General features: G+C 36.6%; 1 pseudogene across 1 annotated transcript; it reads left to right on the forward strand.

The window, feature by feature from the left end:
- The first annotated feature begins 1,214 nt into the window (after positions 1-1,214).
- LOC148939007 (uncharacterized) lies at positions 1,215-16,175 on the forward strand (annotated as a pseudogene). The gene is made up of 3 exons (XR_016143582.1): positions 1,215-1,350; positions 5,530-5,700; positions 14,762-16,175. The product of XR_016143582.1 is annotated as an uncharacterized LOC148939007 (transcript).
- Positions 16,176-17,569: the final 1,394 nt, after the last annotated feature.

The raw sequence follows: 17,569 nt of genomic DNA on the forward strand, positions 1-17,569 counted from the left end.
TTAAGAAATCACCATAACGAGCCCCAAAGGGCCAAATTCAAGTTTCACATTAAAAAAATATCATAAAAAATACAAAGACTGGCAGATAATTCAAAAACGGAACAAAAAGAAAATCAGAATAAAATAAAATATGATCAATTGATAGTTTAACTGGAACTTGTTATGACATGTGAATTTTTCTCTTATTCTGGACCAATATTGACTTACTGTTTGACTTTGTATTCAATAAATGTTTTTTCATTTTGTGCTGTTATATACTAATCTATTCAATAGCCTGTAAGTTGGAGGGGTTTGTTTTTTTTCTAACATTTTACAGGTTTATTGCAGCAATATTAATGGGGATTAAACTTTGCTAGTTATCTAGTGTTTGTAGGCTGCTTAACAATTTTTGAAAAGAATTTTTGTGTTGAAATGAACCTTTCCTATTGCGTCAGTAAAATTTTGAAAATGGCTTCTTTCTATATAAACCCAAAAAGCAAAGTTGGACAAATACACAACAGCTTAGTTCCAAATGTGTGAATTATTTAATCTTTCCTTTTCATATGAGGAAGAAATTACCTCCCGTCCCTACTGGCACCTATGAAGACATACCAGTTGGAAGTCTTGAGATTAAAGGAGCTTGGACTTGCCTGGTTATTAGGGGCCAACATATTGCCAAAATGTTCTATACACAGCCAAGTTAAAAAAAAAGTTAGCCTAATTGGACCAGCTAAATAAGTAAAGTATTGAAATAAATAAAAATGTTTTAAACAGTAAGTACTCGTTACTAGCATGAGATCTTTTTAAAAAAATTCTTTACCTTTTGACTTTTTCATTTGGAAGCTGTAAAATCTTTTTAGAAATTTAAAATATAGAATAGATTGTCCTTGGGGGTAGAAAAAAAAATCGAAACCATTTACAATACCTTCAACTTTAGTTCTTACACAAAGGCATACACACATCAGTGAGTAGCCTCCAATCTTCACTCAAATGGGCTACTGAGTAGATGTCCTCCCATTCTAGTACAAGGCCATTAACAGTACGACTATTTATATTGCAGTTGGTCACTATGAAAACAGGATTTTCAATAAATTGGCCCTGGGTTGGGAATTTCTACCCTTATCATGCTTTTACCTCCTAACTATTTTCCATTTGTTTTGTTCTCCTTTTGAAGATATGACACCATATAAATATGGTAAATACCATACCATATAATTATTTCATTTAGTACCATATGATAGATAATTGATTATTTAGATTCTAGAGGTTTCAAATTGCCTGCAACAGCTTGAAGAGACTGAGTGTGTTTTTGGTTCAATCGGCAAACTATGGAAAAACCCATGCTACTTGGTATTGCTGCTGTTAAGCAAGGTAATTGGTACTATGGGTGGTGGAGTAAATTTGCTACTTTTTGTGCTGCTTTGGCTGAATAATAGGATAGTTTTTACCATTCCTCACTTATTTCTGCTACTTTACCTAAAACTATAAAACATAACAGTGTTATTAATTAAAAATACTCTTTGCAAAGAAATTTTCAAAGTTCAATTTTACTAATCAAGCCCTTTATTTAATTTGATTTACCATTACCCTTAAATTAAGTATTTAACCCATTTAATTTTCAACCAAGAGTTTTAAAGAGTTTTTTTTTTTACTTTAACATAAGGATTGAACTGTTGGCAAATGGCAGAAATTTTAGAAGCTAATAAAAAGAGCACAAATGTCTGAAAGTATGTCTAGCCCCTCAGCTTTTATTAAACCTTTCCTATCTCTTCATTATCAAGCTTGTGTATATCGAAGAGAAGTCCAGCTTCCTAAAAAAAGAATCCAGCCTTAAATTAAACTTAACAAATTTGCAGAATCAAATGCTAATAAATTGCCATGAAAAGAAACAATCAATAACAAGATACAAATGATTTTCTCTTTGTTAAAGAGGGGAGAGGAGGAACTGCATGTCCCTAGTATATGGTTTTTAACAATATTGTTATCACTTGTGTAGTTTTATTTCTATTTGATGGTAATTCTTTTTTAGGCTCTTCTTAAAATTTCTCAAAATATATTTCAATCCTTAAAAATTACTGTACTGCTAAATTTGACGAACTGTTATTGTTATTACCAAAATTTGAACGACCCAGCTGAATTTTTCCCACCATATAGGATTTTGCTCTAGTCAAGACTGGTAAAAATTAGCAGTTTTGTTGAATACAATTAAGCAAAACAGGACTGAATTGAAAATTTACCTGTTACCAAGTCACTTCCGTTAGTAACTGAAAAAACTTCAGCATTGGGGTACCTAAAAATTACAAAATCAGCAGTTACCTATAAGCCCTGCATTAATCTACGTTTACATCAATATTTTAAATTGGTGAGTAATGGAAGATAACTATTGCAATGCTATTAATGGGACGAGGGAGTGCTTTCGGCTTGATACTTAGCCCAAGAACTAAATGATACTCTGATAAATTAAGGACAGAAGTGATTTTGGGGTAGATTACTCTTAGTAAACAAAAAACTATACCCTTAGAATAAAAAACTTACCTTTAGTAAACAAAAAACAACTAGATAATACCACCTTTTCTCCAACTTGGTGATCCTGTGGATGGTGCTTAATAGACCAAATAATTTGAATTGTAAAGGGACCTTGGGTCATGGGACTATAAATTTCCTTGAATATTTTCAATAGCGACTGAACTGATGCGTTCAGACATCCATTGAACTTTGTGCTTGACACTAGAGATTGGACGTTTTCAAAATAACTACTTTAGACACTTGGTCAATTTTTTGAAGTAAAGCATAAAAGGACATAAAATCCATTTGTATTTCTTAACCAGTGAAGCTTTTTGGACCTGAAAAACATGCAACATCAATTAGCCAATTCATTATATGAATTAGATTATATGTAAAAGTTTAACAGACGTGTTTATTTATTGTCCAGTGTACTTTACTTTTTGTACTGAAAAAATTGCACTGCACTTTTTATCCTGGAAAAGAAACAAAAGATTTGTCAGGATTTCAGGCTCTTTTTTGGAATTTCTAAGGAATGTTACTATAGAACACAGAAATATCAAATAAGTAGCAACATTTTCATGTGACAGATTTCTTTTAAATTAGTTTCATAGTTGTTTACTGCGACTACATGGAGAGGGACAAACCAAGACGGAATATAAATGACAAGTGCGTTTGTAGCTGTCTTATTGTTAAATATTTTAATGCAAGATGACAATCTTACATATTTTTCTAGCTAAGATTTAATTCTACCAATCTTTGAAGTACATTTTGGAAATGTACTTCGATTTGCACACTATGGCGGGGGGGGGGGTAACCTAACCCCCACCCCTAATTAATTTGCAAATATATTGCCTAAATTATATAATTCCAATATATTCTGTCACCCGTGCCTTGTTTTCCACTGAGCGTAAGCTAATTGTTTCTTAAACCCAACAGATAAAACTGATTTGTTCTTGATTTTTAAACAGCATAAACTTGAGTGTTGGCGGTACAATACATAAATACCCTTTAATATATCACGCATTCAATTATTATGTATTAAAGATTAATATATTATGCCAAAACCTAGACTAAAAGGAAATAAGACTCAAACTAAATTGCACAAAATAAGAAAAAGGGTATCATCTTAAAGGGTTCATTTAATTTCTGTGTAAAACGAAGGTAATATTTTGAAAAAGCATTAAAATGGGTCTCGAGTGATATGTTCATCTAATATATAGCTCGATAATGAAAATATATCCAAATTTATCACGAAATTCCCTCCCCCGTCTTGACATAGGTACCATGCTTTTCCTTTTTCATTTTAGAACAATTTTTCAATCTAACTCTCATAAATTTTAAGGCCTCGGAAAATTAAGCAAAATAGCAAAAGAAGACAAAATTTAAACTCACTGTGCAGTTGTCTAAAATAAACTTCTTTGCATCAATGCTCAGAATTACACTGAACGTAAACGTGTAAAATGAAATTGTTTACCATGAGTCACAAGAGAATCTTTGATGAAATCATTTAGTCATATAAACAATATGCTTTTACTAGCATAGGAAGAAAGGTTAGTAATTCAATGATCTATGTCTGGTTTTTGATGTGTAGTAAATAATTCAGACAAAACTTCGGAAAGTAGTAAAACAAATTATGTCAAGTTAAGTGATAGCTACTAGGACTAGATAGTCACTAGTGATAAATCACTATGGGTGGCAACCCTGAATGAAAGCGGATTTTTGGGGAGCCGACTTTTTTCGAGAAAACAGATTTTTAGGGAAATCCCCAAAAACTGGGGGATAGAGGAAGCACTGGTATTTTCAGACAAAATATGCCAACAAATTTTACTAGACCTCAAAATGTGCCAAGTAGCATTGCTACTATGCTACACCACTTTTTGCACGGTGTAGTATAACTCGTGTTTTGATAACTTTTTTTTGAGCGAAAATTACTTTTATATGCAGAACTGGTATTTCTTAGGCAAAATCTGACAACAAATTTGAAAAGTAACAAGCAACCTTGCTACTTTGCTTCCCTACTTTTTGCACGGCAGCCTGGAGGAATGTTGCACACAACTATTTTAGTTGGGGTCCTGAGGTCCGACTTTATTGGGATATCAAATAGGGATTTTAACTTTAGTAAGTTTTCGGTTGATTTGGTATCTTGGACAGCTATGAGTAAAGATGTATAACGATTGATGTTTAATGAAAATCTAGCTTTTATTGATTTGAAAATTGGCACCCTTATTAGTGTTATTTTTTTATCTGAAAAGGATTTTTATCAGAAGATATTTTTAAATATTTTCCCAGGTTTGGTTGATGCAAGGGGTGGGGAATTCTTTTGTTGGGTCAGATTTTTTTTCTCTTTTTGGAGCTCCTTGAAAGGACCTCTTAAAACTCATTTTCATCCTTGATTGTGATGTTTGTAACCACCTCAACCATTGTGTTATCTATTTAATTTTACTCGTCAACTGTGCTTTGTGACAGACTGGACAAGGCAAAAGGGGGACTGTGGAAATTTGTCCGGAAGAGTGTGGGTAGAGGCCGAGCGCAGGGGGGGGGATGGACGATGGGGGTTGTTAGCATTACCAATTGGTAAAAGCTTTCATACCAAAAGATAAAACATTACGATACCTTACCATCTGCATTTTTGTGAAGGGGAGTCATCATAATAATAGACGTCGGAGGACGTTTGTAGGTATTCTTACCGTTGCGTATGTGTAAAAGCTTTAATACCAAAGAATAAGAAATTACAATACCAGATTATCTGCATTCCTGTGAAGGGAAGTTTTGACTGTCCACAAAAAAACGCCACAATGTGATCTAGAGAGTGGTTTGGTGCACGATTGGTAGAGATATATATGCACCAGAAATTTCTTTATAAATAGCTGTATAATTTTGCTGCAGCTGGAAAAAATATGGGGGTCTACATGCTGAGATGATGAATTTACTTTTACTCATTCATGAGCAACCATACAAAAATTGTGTGGTATTTTAAATGCTGTATGACTAACTGGATCGTTTCGTTGTGAGAGTTTTATTTGAGTTTTACTTTAATTTTTCTAGAAGCCGAAAACACATCCCCAAATGATGACCAAAATATTTTTGTAAAAGCACATCCTATATTATTAATGAGAAATGAAGTAAATTTGTTTGCTGTTTCTCCTGGCTTCTCTTCAAATTTTCAACATAATGCTGACTATATTAAATTGGAGTCTAACATTGACGGGGACAAAGGTATGCTTTAAATGTCTCGATCTCATCCTGTTTTTTAACATGTTCAAAGTTTGAAGGTGTATCTTAAACTTTCTTTGAAACTGTGGCGGGGCGTGTATTTCATCTGAGTACACTGGTTGCATCCGAAAAACTAACTATTGAGTAAATAATAGCCCCAGATGGTTTCAATTATTAAGAAATAAAATTTCGTATTCCATTAAATCCCTGAATAACACAACCCACTCAATTCTATTTGGAACTTTTTTTAGCTTTTGGAACTTATAATAACTTATTTACAATTTTTTAAATGTGAATTTATCTATATGTAAAAACAAAAAAACAATATGTCTTTTTTGGCAAATATACCTTAATAATATGCAAATGCACTATTCCATAGTTTAATCATTCTTTTCTAGAAACGTCTTTTTTTCGTTTGATTTTAATGCAACACTGTCGCCGAAGAGTTAGATGATCTTTTAGGGTTCAATTCTTCAGGGTTATTTAAAAATCAACGGCTATTTAAAGCAATTACCGTAAGAAACTACGGTAATTAATAAGAATAGGTGTTTATATAGTTCATGGAGATGTTTACAGTGGAGAGATGTTTTTTTTTGACAAACCCACCTTTAATAAATTGAAGTAGAACCAGAATTTTGAATTATCGGTTAAAGAAAGGAATACAGAATTTGGACTGTTATAAGAATAATGCCTCAAATTGGTTGTTATAGTTACCTAGCCAACCAGGTTTTGCAAGCATATGGTTAAAAAATGAAGTGGATTTGGATTGTTTAAATGAGATGCCAAGTCATATTTTTGGGTTTACTGAAAATGATGTGACGAAACAAGAAGTATCTCATGCTATAAAAAGAGCTTTCGAATGATATATATATAAGAAATTGTTTACTAAAAGTGTCAGCTTATCTCGTCATCATAGAGCTCATACTGGAGGAAAACCGTTTGAATGTATTATGAGAAAGTGAGAAAGGTTTTTGAACTTATTAGAACTTTTTTAAAATTTTTAAAATATGGATTTAGCTATATGTAAAAACAAAAAAATAATACGCTTTTTATGTAAAATAGGGTAAAGGCACCGATGATTCGACAGTTTTTGTAAAAAAAAAAAAACACTTTTTCTACTCAAGAAGGCTTAATCTAAGAATTTTGGTTTGAAAAGGGTCTGAGAGTGTAGGAAAAACATCTAGGAATCTAACCGTTTGATTAGCAATTTGAAGTTTTATCAGAAAAGGGTACAAAACTCCGATTTTCTGAAATCGGAGCGTTTTCACCTACAAATTTGACACAAATAAAACAACCTGTTTTCGACGCAAGTCGGAACCCAATTCGACACGTGTCGAAATACTTTGGGAATGCTTGTGGGCAGAACCTGATATATTCGACGTGCCTGTTCTTGTTACTTCGTTTCTTAGTTTCTCTTCAACTTCGTTTAATTTATAAAAGTATAAAACACCATTCAGATAGTAGAAGCAATAAAACCGACAAAAGTGTTTCAAATATAGGAACAAACGTGGATAATCACATGGAGTGTAGGCCTAATCCTGTGACCTAGGTCACATGACTTCTTTTTTTCACAGTGTTGCCTATATGCTACAGGAATAGCATCTCCAATCGCTATCTGGAACGGACTGCTTCCTGTCAGCTTTAACGGCTCAGCAAAGATTTCTTCATTGTTCACAGTGTAAATGTCGTCAACATTCGGCCATTTCAAATTATGATCTGCCATTTTAATCCACTTCAAAAATTTTAGTTTTGACTGTGCTTCGTCTGTAAAGTCCAGAATCCTACCGACAAAATATGGCACCTCGCTTTTTTTGTCGCTAAAGAAAACGACATAGTATTGGTTGAGTTGCGGTTCAACTTCCGATCCGACAGGTGGCGGAATTTTGGAGTCAGATGCAGAAAATGATTGAGACTTGTCATCTTCGACTATTGCCTCATTGCGAGCTTTACTTCCTCTTTTGGCTTTCGCAATGCGATAGTCGGGATTGGAAAGATGTTGATAGAATTTCCTCCTTACCGTTCCGGAAGTAGCTGCTTTAGGTGCCGTTGGTGGTGTTAACACTGCCGCAATCTCAGGCGCCATCTTGAGGGGGGTGTGCCACCGTGGCCCTGTCGGTGAGGCAGATTTGATTCGCTTCCACAACTCGTATAAGCCGGTCGACTTATCGTCCAGTCGGTCAAGTAGGTTTCCAGGATAGGACTTTTCAAAAAGTTCTAATGTTTTGCGGGTCAAGAAAAGCCGCCAACGAAGCCATCGCTGACACTTCAGGACCCACTGCCTTTTTATAGCCAGAAGGATCTGAAACAGGACCCGGTGTCTCTTGAGATTCAGTGTAAACTGAGATGTCAACTTGCTCAGGGGCCGGCAAACCTTCTGAAACAAGTTTTCCGTATCTAACGTTTTTTCTGTTCCACGGGTAAATCCCACATACTTCGAATGACTTGGTAAGAAGTGCCGGTGAAAGTGAAGGCCCGAAGCACTCCTTCAGCAGGCAAGCGATATTTCCTTTGGTAACTTCATGCTTTGACTTCTCAAGCACGGCATCACGCTTCTTTTTTTTTTGGTTAAACTCGGTCCAAAATGTCTTCAAGGACTTGAACACCGCTACGTCTAGAGGCTGCATGACAAACGTGGCGTTTGGTGGAAGGCATACGAGTTCGATCCCATGGCTTTCACACTCCTCGCTAAGTGGCAGAGAAAGGTGGGATGCTTGCCCATCTAACAACAAGAACACTGGCTTCGGAACTCCTTTTTCGTCCAAGGTAGTATGAAGACTTGAGTAACAAATTCTAAGAAAGTTTCAGCTCTCTTCCATCCTGTTTCAGATGCAGTCTGGTATACACCTTCGGGGCAAGCATCTTTCAGATCTTTGGAAACTCAGCACGACTTGTACGAATAGACAATGAACTCTGGGCACTGATTTCCATCTGCGGACACACAAAAAAGTACAGTAAGACTAGTTTTTTCATTGCCTCCTGTGTTCCTTACAACTTGCCTGGAATCTCGTTCTGCAATGACTACTTTTCCGTGGGGAAGGAATAGGAAAGCCGTCTCATCACAGTTCCAGACTTGCTGAGGCTTCACGGTCTCCATCGGAGGGTATCCCTTTTGTTTCAAGTAAGTTTCATGATTCTCAAACCAACCTTCTTTTTTCTCCCTTGTCACCTTAGAATGTCCGCCGTGCACACTTTCTACTGTTCGCAGAGTAAGTTCCGGGTGTCGTTTCATGAAGTTATAGCACCACCTCTTCGTTATACCATCTTTTCCTTTTATCTTTCCACCAGACTTTTTAAGGCAGAGCTCAGCCGTGTCCATAAGATCGGCTTTCACGATAGGAAATCCTCGTTTTCGGTAGTCAGTAGCAAACTCGACCATTTTTTTTCTCTTCTGCTTCACTGAAATAGGTTGGTCCCATATGGGTACGTTTTCTGTTGCGAGAAGCATCTCTTTGCATAGCTGAGATGATTGTAGTTTTGGGAATTCCAAAGTTCCGCGATAGTTCAGACATCGATGTCTTTGTGTCAAATACTCATGCAATGCTTTTTCCAAGGCTGTTCGACAATAATTCTTCTTGTATCGGCCGCGAGTCATTTCTTCTTCAGGCTTGTGTCTACTTGATTTTTTGTCTCGTTTCCCTTGATTGTCTTGATTGCACTGATTCTCACACTCGTCTGTAGTATCACCGACTTCGCCAGTTTTACTTTTTGCATCACTAGAATCTAAAGACTCCAAGCTCCGGTCGGAAGTATCGCTGCTAGAAACGGAATCACTGCTAGATTCATGATCACTGCTAGACTGAGAGTCACTCTTGGTATCATCAGAATCTCTTTTCATTCTTCTGTCCCCAATTTTCTTCTTGGCTTTTTTGGTTTTCTTGTGTTTCTGGCGAGATTTCTTCATCTTTCTTATTATTTTTATTTTTTTCTTCAAACGACAGTGCTCGGTTTTACGGCGTTTTTGACGTTCATCTTCTGACCAGTCACTGTCTTCAGTTGACTTCTCTCTAGACTTGGAATTTCGGACAAATTTGTACTGCAGCCTCTTCATTTCTCGTGGTGGAGGTATCCTAAAATATAAATATGGTATCAGTGGCGTAAATTCAGAAAAATTCTAGGGGGGGGGCAAACGTCAAAAATTTTTGCCACCTCACGGAAGAAAATTTGCAAATTTTCACTTTAACTTTTTGAGGAAAGTACAAAACTATGCTGATTATATTCTGTTAAAAAAAAAGTAAAAAAAAGAAATAAAGTTTGAATTGGTGAAAGTTTCTAATTCAGAGCGAGTGGATGGCTTGGAAAGAGCATTTCCTGCCGCGAAGTAGCGGATATTTTTGAAATATTATTTAAAAATGTATTATCCCTTATATTGGACCTCTTAGACTCCTTTTTAGGAAAGCAAATCACTTAAAAACAAATATTGTGCTGTGAAAGGTCTAAGCCAAAAAAGAAAATTTAGAATTAGGAAATGTCATTTTGTTTTGTTAAGAATTGAATTGAGTGAAGGCCTAGAACAGGGTTTTCTGGCGCGAAGCGCAGTAGCATTACTATCAATAAACCGAATAATTAAACCCTGCTGCTCTTTTTTCGACAGATCTTTCGTTTCATCTGCGCAGATTGCCCAACATTTCTTAATAGAGCATCTTGTTTGTTCTCGCAAGAGGTCAGCCAGTATGCTTATAAGACTATTTTGGTAGTCGGGACTCAAATAGCTTCCATACCGACGGTTTAGTTTTTTGCTGAGATCTGGGTTTCCCTCTGTCATCATTTCTAGTATTTCTATAAAATTACCTCGATTGTGTGAGTCTTCGCGTTCATCATGACCTCGAAATGGGAGCTCTTGGCATGCTAGGGCACATGCCACTTTCGTAAGTGTGACTATATGCAGGTGATTATCCGCTATGGCTTCCTTCCGATTTGAATAGAGTTGTAGCTATTGACTCAGATGTGCCACACTCAATTGCTTTATATTTTGTCCAGCTGCGATTTGCTTCGTTATGAGCTTCTGAAGCCTCGTGTTTTTCAATCCTTTCGAATAGCTTTTTCCAGTTATTCATTCCTGTGTCGACAAACACTACAATATCAGAAGTATTTCCATGACTTCTTGTTAAAGAAAAGTGCCGACAGCAAAAGCAGTAGATGCCGTCTTCTTTAATAGAATATTCTACCCATGGTTTTTTATCATAGGCTTTAACAGAAAAACGGCGACCGTTTGTTTTGGGGTATTCGGCTGGCTTTGGCTGGTTGGGTGCCTCCCTTTTATGGTCGGAGATGTCAAGATTGCCCCTCAATATCGTATCCGATGCATCGGCTGCACTTCCACCGTAGAAAAATATCCAGTGCTTTTGCTTTTAAACATTTTAACTTTATTCAGACGGCGATAGCTCTGAAAGAATTGTTCCCTTTAATAGGTGTCTAGGAGACATAAGGAATAATAGACTTTCTTAGTGAAATATTTCTAGAATTTCCAACGCTCCGCAGCAAAAAATACTGTTTTCAAGCCATTTACTTCCCTTTATACAGAAACTTTCGCCACTCTAAACTTTTTTTCCTTCGGTACAGTTTTGGTTTTGTTGTAAAACTTTCGTCGTGCTCGCCCCCCCTCCCCCCAAAAGAGTGATAGTGACACCCCTGCTCCTAGTTTCTGTTTAGTTTTTCTGCTACTGTGTAGTGTTAAGTATTGTAATTTTGCCCTTAATAGTTTTCGTTTTTGTTATTTCATGATTAATAACGGGGTGGTCTTTTAAATAGGGTGCTTTTTCTCTCATTTATATTAATAGCTTTATTTCCGCCAAAATTGACGATAACATACAAATATCTTTCGACTGATCATTTAATACGCTTTAGCATCTTCTGCATGTTTAAGCGCCTTCAAATGCTCAAATTTTCAGTTTTTAGAATTCGGTAAAATAGTCTAAGCTAGTCAACTGAAATTTAAAAGGGTTAAAACATATATATCGTTTTTTGTCTGTTTAACTACGAGTAGAATTTCCTAGATTAAACGATAATATAATCCGAATAAGAAACTTAGCAACTCAATACAACAAAATTCTCGTACTTATCTAGCTTATCAGCAAAATCTAGGAGGGCAAGTCGTAAATTTTGTTTCGGATGAAGCACGCTGAAGTGAAGTGAATGCCTCGCAATAACAGCCAATTTAACTTTAAGAAGTAGAATTTTGTCTCAGAAGAGCAATTTTTATTTATAATAAAACTGTCAACTCAAATGTAATTTAGCTCTTTGTCGTTCCTTTTTTGTGCCATACCCAGTTTGTAGGCTGGGAATATAACCAGAGGCCTAAATAATAGTGAGCGGCCGCCTAGAAAAAATGGCTGGGCATTAGGAAAGTATTTAATGCTATTTCATTCTCTTAAGCTCTTCCAAAACTCTTTGCCATAAATCATGTCTGATAAATCAGGCTGTAGTCCCTGTAGTCATCTCTGAAGTCCTAGCCTGCCACCCCCCCCTCCCTCCTTGAATGACACCTCTATATCTATAATTGTTTGTTATATGCTAGGTTCTATGATTTTCCCCACAAAATTTGCGATTTATACATTAATCCAAAGTTGTAGCGTGAAATTAAGATCTTACTTCTGTAGGCTAAACTTTAGTCCGCATGGAATTTATTGAATGAAGCAAAGGCTATAAGTTTATATTAGTCAAACCATAAATGGTAAAATTACACACCTCACTTGGGCCAGCTTCTGTTGGTGCCTAGGTTGCTGCTACACTATCCACCAACATAGCTTTTTTAGCCAGTTGACTAGGTATACAAATATCGATTATTTTTTTCTGACTCATCACACACTCTTATTCAACAAATGAATTCATTCAATACTATCTTTGCTTGACAATGCTAGAGAAAACACGAGGCTCAGGGCTACGCTTCATTTCATATAAGATTTTGTATTCGATAAAATTTGTATTTTTTATTTGGATGAAGGATAAATAAGGGTATAATCTAAAAAATATGGGGGGGGGGGCAAAATCAGGTCTGGGGGGGGGATGCAAAACGAGGTCTGGGGGGCAACTGTCCCCCCCCTGGCCCATAGCAATTTACTCCACTGCATGGTATGAGGCCATGTTGCAGTTTCTCAGATGATGGAAAAATACAGTGTCTGTAAGTAAAACTTCAAAGTTTAAAAAAAATCTTTTGTTTAAATGTTCTTTCATCTGAAATATTATTAGAAATAATAATCATCAAAATCTCTCGTTGCGCAGAAAGCACCCGTAAATTCGACAGCTATGGTGTCTATGGTTTCGTCAGTGGATCCTGGGATTTCGCCACCTATTATTTCTCATCTGTTTTACATGTTCAGTGAAGTTTCAACAAAGTCACCTATATTTCGACAGGGCCTGTTGCTGTCTGTCCAAAATTTCAACAAGGTTACTACGAGATATTCGCCAAAGAAATAAATCCCTTGATAGAAGCCGATATTTACGCTTGAATGTGGCTGAGGGAACATTTTTAGTCCGACTGGTATTCCACTACATCGAACAAGAATTTTCGACTCTTGGAACCTAGTTTCGACAATGCAATTTCCATCGCCATTTTCATTTAATTTTATCAAGAAAAAGCTAATGTGGCTACATTTCAGAGAAGATCAGATGTATCTCGATACATTGGTGCTTATCCCATCTTATTCTTGCAATAAATAATCAAGTAATGACAGTTTGAACATTACATACCTGAAAAATTGTCGGGAGCTCCTTTCGTGTCGAAAACAGGAAACTGACCAAATTGAATGTTCTTTTCTTATCTGGGTGTACCGGATATAGTGTCCACATTTCACACCGTCGAAATATAACGACGGCTCGAAGAGATGGCCCTCTAAGTCACGGCTAAGCAGAGTTATCCGGTTTTGAAGGAAAATTTCGACAGTCGTTCCGAAATTGCTCTGTCGAATCATCGGTGCCTTTACCCTATACCTGAATAATATTCAAATGCCCAACTCCATAGTTTAATCATTCTCTTCTAGAAACGCCTTAGTATGGCGTTCAATCCTCAAGAGCTATTGAAAAATGGAGCTTTTTTTAAAATACCGTCTTTTTATTAAATTGAAAGTAAAGTTTGCCCGATGACGTCGCACCAATTGCTTTAAAATTGTTTAGTACTTTTTTTTAAATGATTTTTCTAAAACCCCTCTTGGGTACCTGCAGCCTTTGGATTCGTAAGACAGAGATGACAATTCTTTGTATTCAGGATAATCACAATTGTTGCATATTGTACAGTGTATATTTCATTGCTGATATGTTGTAGGTGGAGGTAGTTCTTTGAGAATTGATTTGCTTGTGTTTTTTTTCTGGCTACTAGTATAGTTTACGATATTAGCTTTTTGATCACCAGAAACGCCTTGATTTTTCACGAAAAAAATTTATTTTACACCTTAGTGGTAGTAAAAAGAGGGATGAGGTGAAACCTTTCTACCTTCCTACCTACCACACCTACAATGTCTACCTTCTTGAAATTAGGGATATATTAAGATATATAATTATATATAGTTAAGAATATATTAAGGTATATTTGAAAATATAAAACAAATGTAACTGTGGAAGATTTGGTTAGAAAGAGCTTGATAAAATGATCAGAAATCAGTAATTTTCTCTTAAGACAAATCCATGATTGCTTTTACCATCCTTAAGAAACTTTTAGGATGTAGTGTCGAATTATTTACAGTATTATATTGTATTACCAAAATATAAAAAAAATTATAGAGATAAATATGATTGACTTATTTGAAGAAACTACGGTAATCGATAAGAGTAGGGGTTGATATAGTACATGTATATTACAGCACGGAGATGCTTTTTTTAGACAAACCCACCTTTAATAAATTAATGTACAACCAGACTTTTGAATTATTGAATAAAGAAGGTAATACAGAACTTGGAGTGTTATAACAATAATGCCTCAAATTGGCTGTTATAAATTAAATACCGATTTAAGAGCCATTATAATAACTGTGTAAGGCTAAAAATGTCGAAAGCTAAGTTGTGTACTAAATAAAAAAAGGGTTAAAAATACATGTTTGTTGATTTATTTTGAGCAAATTTTATATTTTTTTAGATCTCCCTATTGTAAAGTTGCATGATAATGATGTCAGCAAAGAAGGACCTGAGTTACCGAATCAACCAGGTTTTGCAAGCATATGGTTAAAAAATGAAGTGGATTTGGATTGTCAAAATGAGATGCCAAGTCATATTTTAGGATTTGCTGAAAGTGATCTTACGAAACAAGAAGTATCTTATACTAGAAAACTTCCTTTTGAGTGTGATATATGTGAGAAACGGTTTACTACAAGTGTCGAGGTATCTACTAATTAAAGAACTCATACTGGAGAACAACCGTTTGAATGTGATATATGTGAGAAAAGATTCCGCCGAAAAGCCAGTCTATTTATTCATCAAAGAAATCATACTGGAGAAAAACCTTTCGAATGTGATATATGTAAGAAACGTTTTAATCAGAGTTCAGGTTTGTCTTACCATAAAATAACTCATACTGGAGAAAAACCTTTTGAATGTGATATTTGTAAGAAATACTTTCCTTATAGTTCCAGTTTATCTAGTCATCATAGAATTCATACTGGAGAGAAACCTTTCAAATGTGATATTTGTAAAAAATGTTTTACTTATAGTTCCCGTTTGTCTGTTCATCAAAGAACTCATACTGGAGAAAAACCTTTCAAATGTGATGTATGTGAGAAACATTTTACTAGAGGTACCACTTTATCTATTCATCAAAGAACTCATACGGGAGAAAATCCTTTTAAATGTGATATTTGTAAGAAATGTTTTTCTTATAGTTCCCATTTATATCGTCATCAAAGAACTCATACAGGAGAAAAACCTTTCGAATGTGATATTTGTAAGAAATGTTTTACTTCACGTTCCGATTTATCTGTTCACCGAAGAATTCATACGGGAGAAAAACTCTTTGAATGTGATATATGTAAGAAACGTTTTACTTCAAGGAAGAGTTTATCTTATCATAAAGGTGCTCATACTGTAGAGAAACCTTTTGAATATGATATTTGTAACAAATCTTTTACATCAGGTTCCAATTTATCTAATCATCAAAAAACTCATTCCTGAGAAAAATCTTTCAAATGGAATATATGAAAGAAATATAATACGGTATATAGATCTGGTTTACATAATCATCAAATAATTCCTATTGGTGGAAAGCCTTTCGATTATGATATATATATAACAAATGTTTTACTAAAAGTTACGATCTAAATCTTACTTACTTACTTACTTAAAGCTCTTGCTCGGCAGCGTCGCCAGCGTAGAGGGAACCAATCGTCAGCGCCGTCAGTCCTCTCCAGAGTGGTCGGTTCAGGGCGAGGGTTGTCATTTCAGCCGGGTTGATGTTTCTGGAGGCGAGCCGATCACGGATGAAGTCCGCCCATCTGGTGCGTGGTCTTCCCCTAGGACGCCTCCAGCCGTTTGCGGCTGGGTCGAAATCGAAGATGAGTCGCGCGGGTGTTTGGGCAGGCAGACGGAGCAGATGACCATACCAACGCAGCGAGCGAGACTCAAGCTGCTCGGACAGGGTTGGGAGTTTGAAGGACCTGAGGATTTCCGAATTTCGGACCCTGTCGGGCCATCGGGAGCCTTCGATTTTTCGAAGTTTTTTCGTCTGGATGGCATCTACCTTCAGCGTCTGTGTCTGAGTCAGCGACCAAGTCTCAGCAGAATAGAGCATAACGCTGGCAACCAAAGCAGAATATATTCGAGCTTTGGTGAGACAGCTGATCTGGGGTTTATGGAAGACCGTTTTTAGAAGGTGACCGAAGACAGAGTTCTCTTTTGCCGCTCTTGATGATATTTCGGCATCTAGGCTTCCGTTTGAGCAGACAATTGAACCAAGGTAGGTAAACTGCTTGACTACCTCTACAGTCTGGGCACAAATTTCCACAGATGACAGGGGGTTGGACGGCTTTTTTTCAACGGGCATTATCTTGGTCTTCGACCAATTTATTTTCAGACCGAATTTCTCAGCGGCAGAGGCCAGTGTTCCCAGTGTAGTTTTGAGGTCACTAATGTTTTCGCATATTCGCGCCACGTCGTCGGCAAATTCGACGTCTGAAAGAACTCTTCCAGCAAAGTCTATGCCAAATGGCTGCACATGCTGTCTTTTATTCAGGATGTGGTCTATTACACAGTTAAAGAGCTCAGGTGCAGCGGCACATCCTTGCCAGACACCATTTTTAATTTTGAAATATCCAGAAGGCCGTTCATTTACGATCACCGCACTTTCAGTGTTATTATACAGCTCTTTGAGGAGACGGACGATTTTCGAGGGTACGCCAGCAGACTGGAGGATTATCCATAGTGACTGCCTATCGACAGTGTCGAAGGCAGATCGAAAATCGACAAAGGCAATGTATGCCTTCCTCTTATATTCAAGAGTTTTCTCTACTAGCTGTCTAATCGTATGGATTCGCTCGGTGGTGGACCTGCCTGGCATGAAGCCAGCTTGCTGGGGGCGATGCAGGGCATGGAGGGATCTTGTTGCCCGTTTGAGAAGCAGCATAGCGAAGAGCTTTCCAGGAGCTGAGAGTAAAGTTATGCTACGATAATTGATGCATTCTGCTTTGCTCCCCTTCCTCTTGTAGGTTGGCACAAGTAGGCCCTTCTTCCAGTCTGAGGGGATTTTTTCAGAGTGCCACACAAGGTTAAACAGCATTTGTAGCCAGAGGATCATGGCTGGACCCCCATTTTTAAGGAATTCCGATGTTAGGCCACATATTCCTGGCGCTTTGTTATTCTTTAGCTTGCGGGTAAAATCGTCATAAATGAATACATACAAGAGAAAAACCTTTCAAACATGATATATACAACAAATGTTTGTCCTTAATTTACGATT

Source organism: Artemia sp. Qi Xiang Cuo, unplaced genomic scaffold, assembly GCF_049724085.1.
Source record: "Artemia sp. Qi Xiang Cuo unplaced genomic scaffold, ASM4972408v1 HiC_scaffold_23, whole genome shotgun sequence".
In the NCBI taxonomy this organism is placed as follows: domain Eukaryota; kingdom Metazoa; phylum Arthropoda; class Branchiopoda; order Anostraca; family Artemiidae; genus Artemia; species Artemia sp. Qi Xiang Cuo.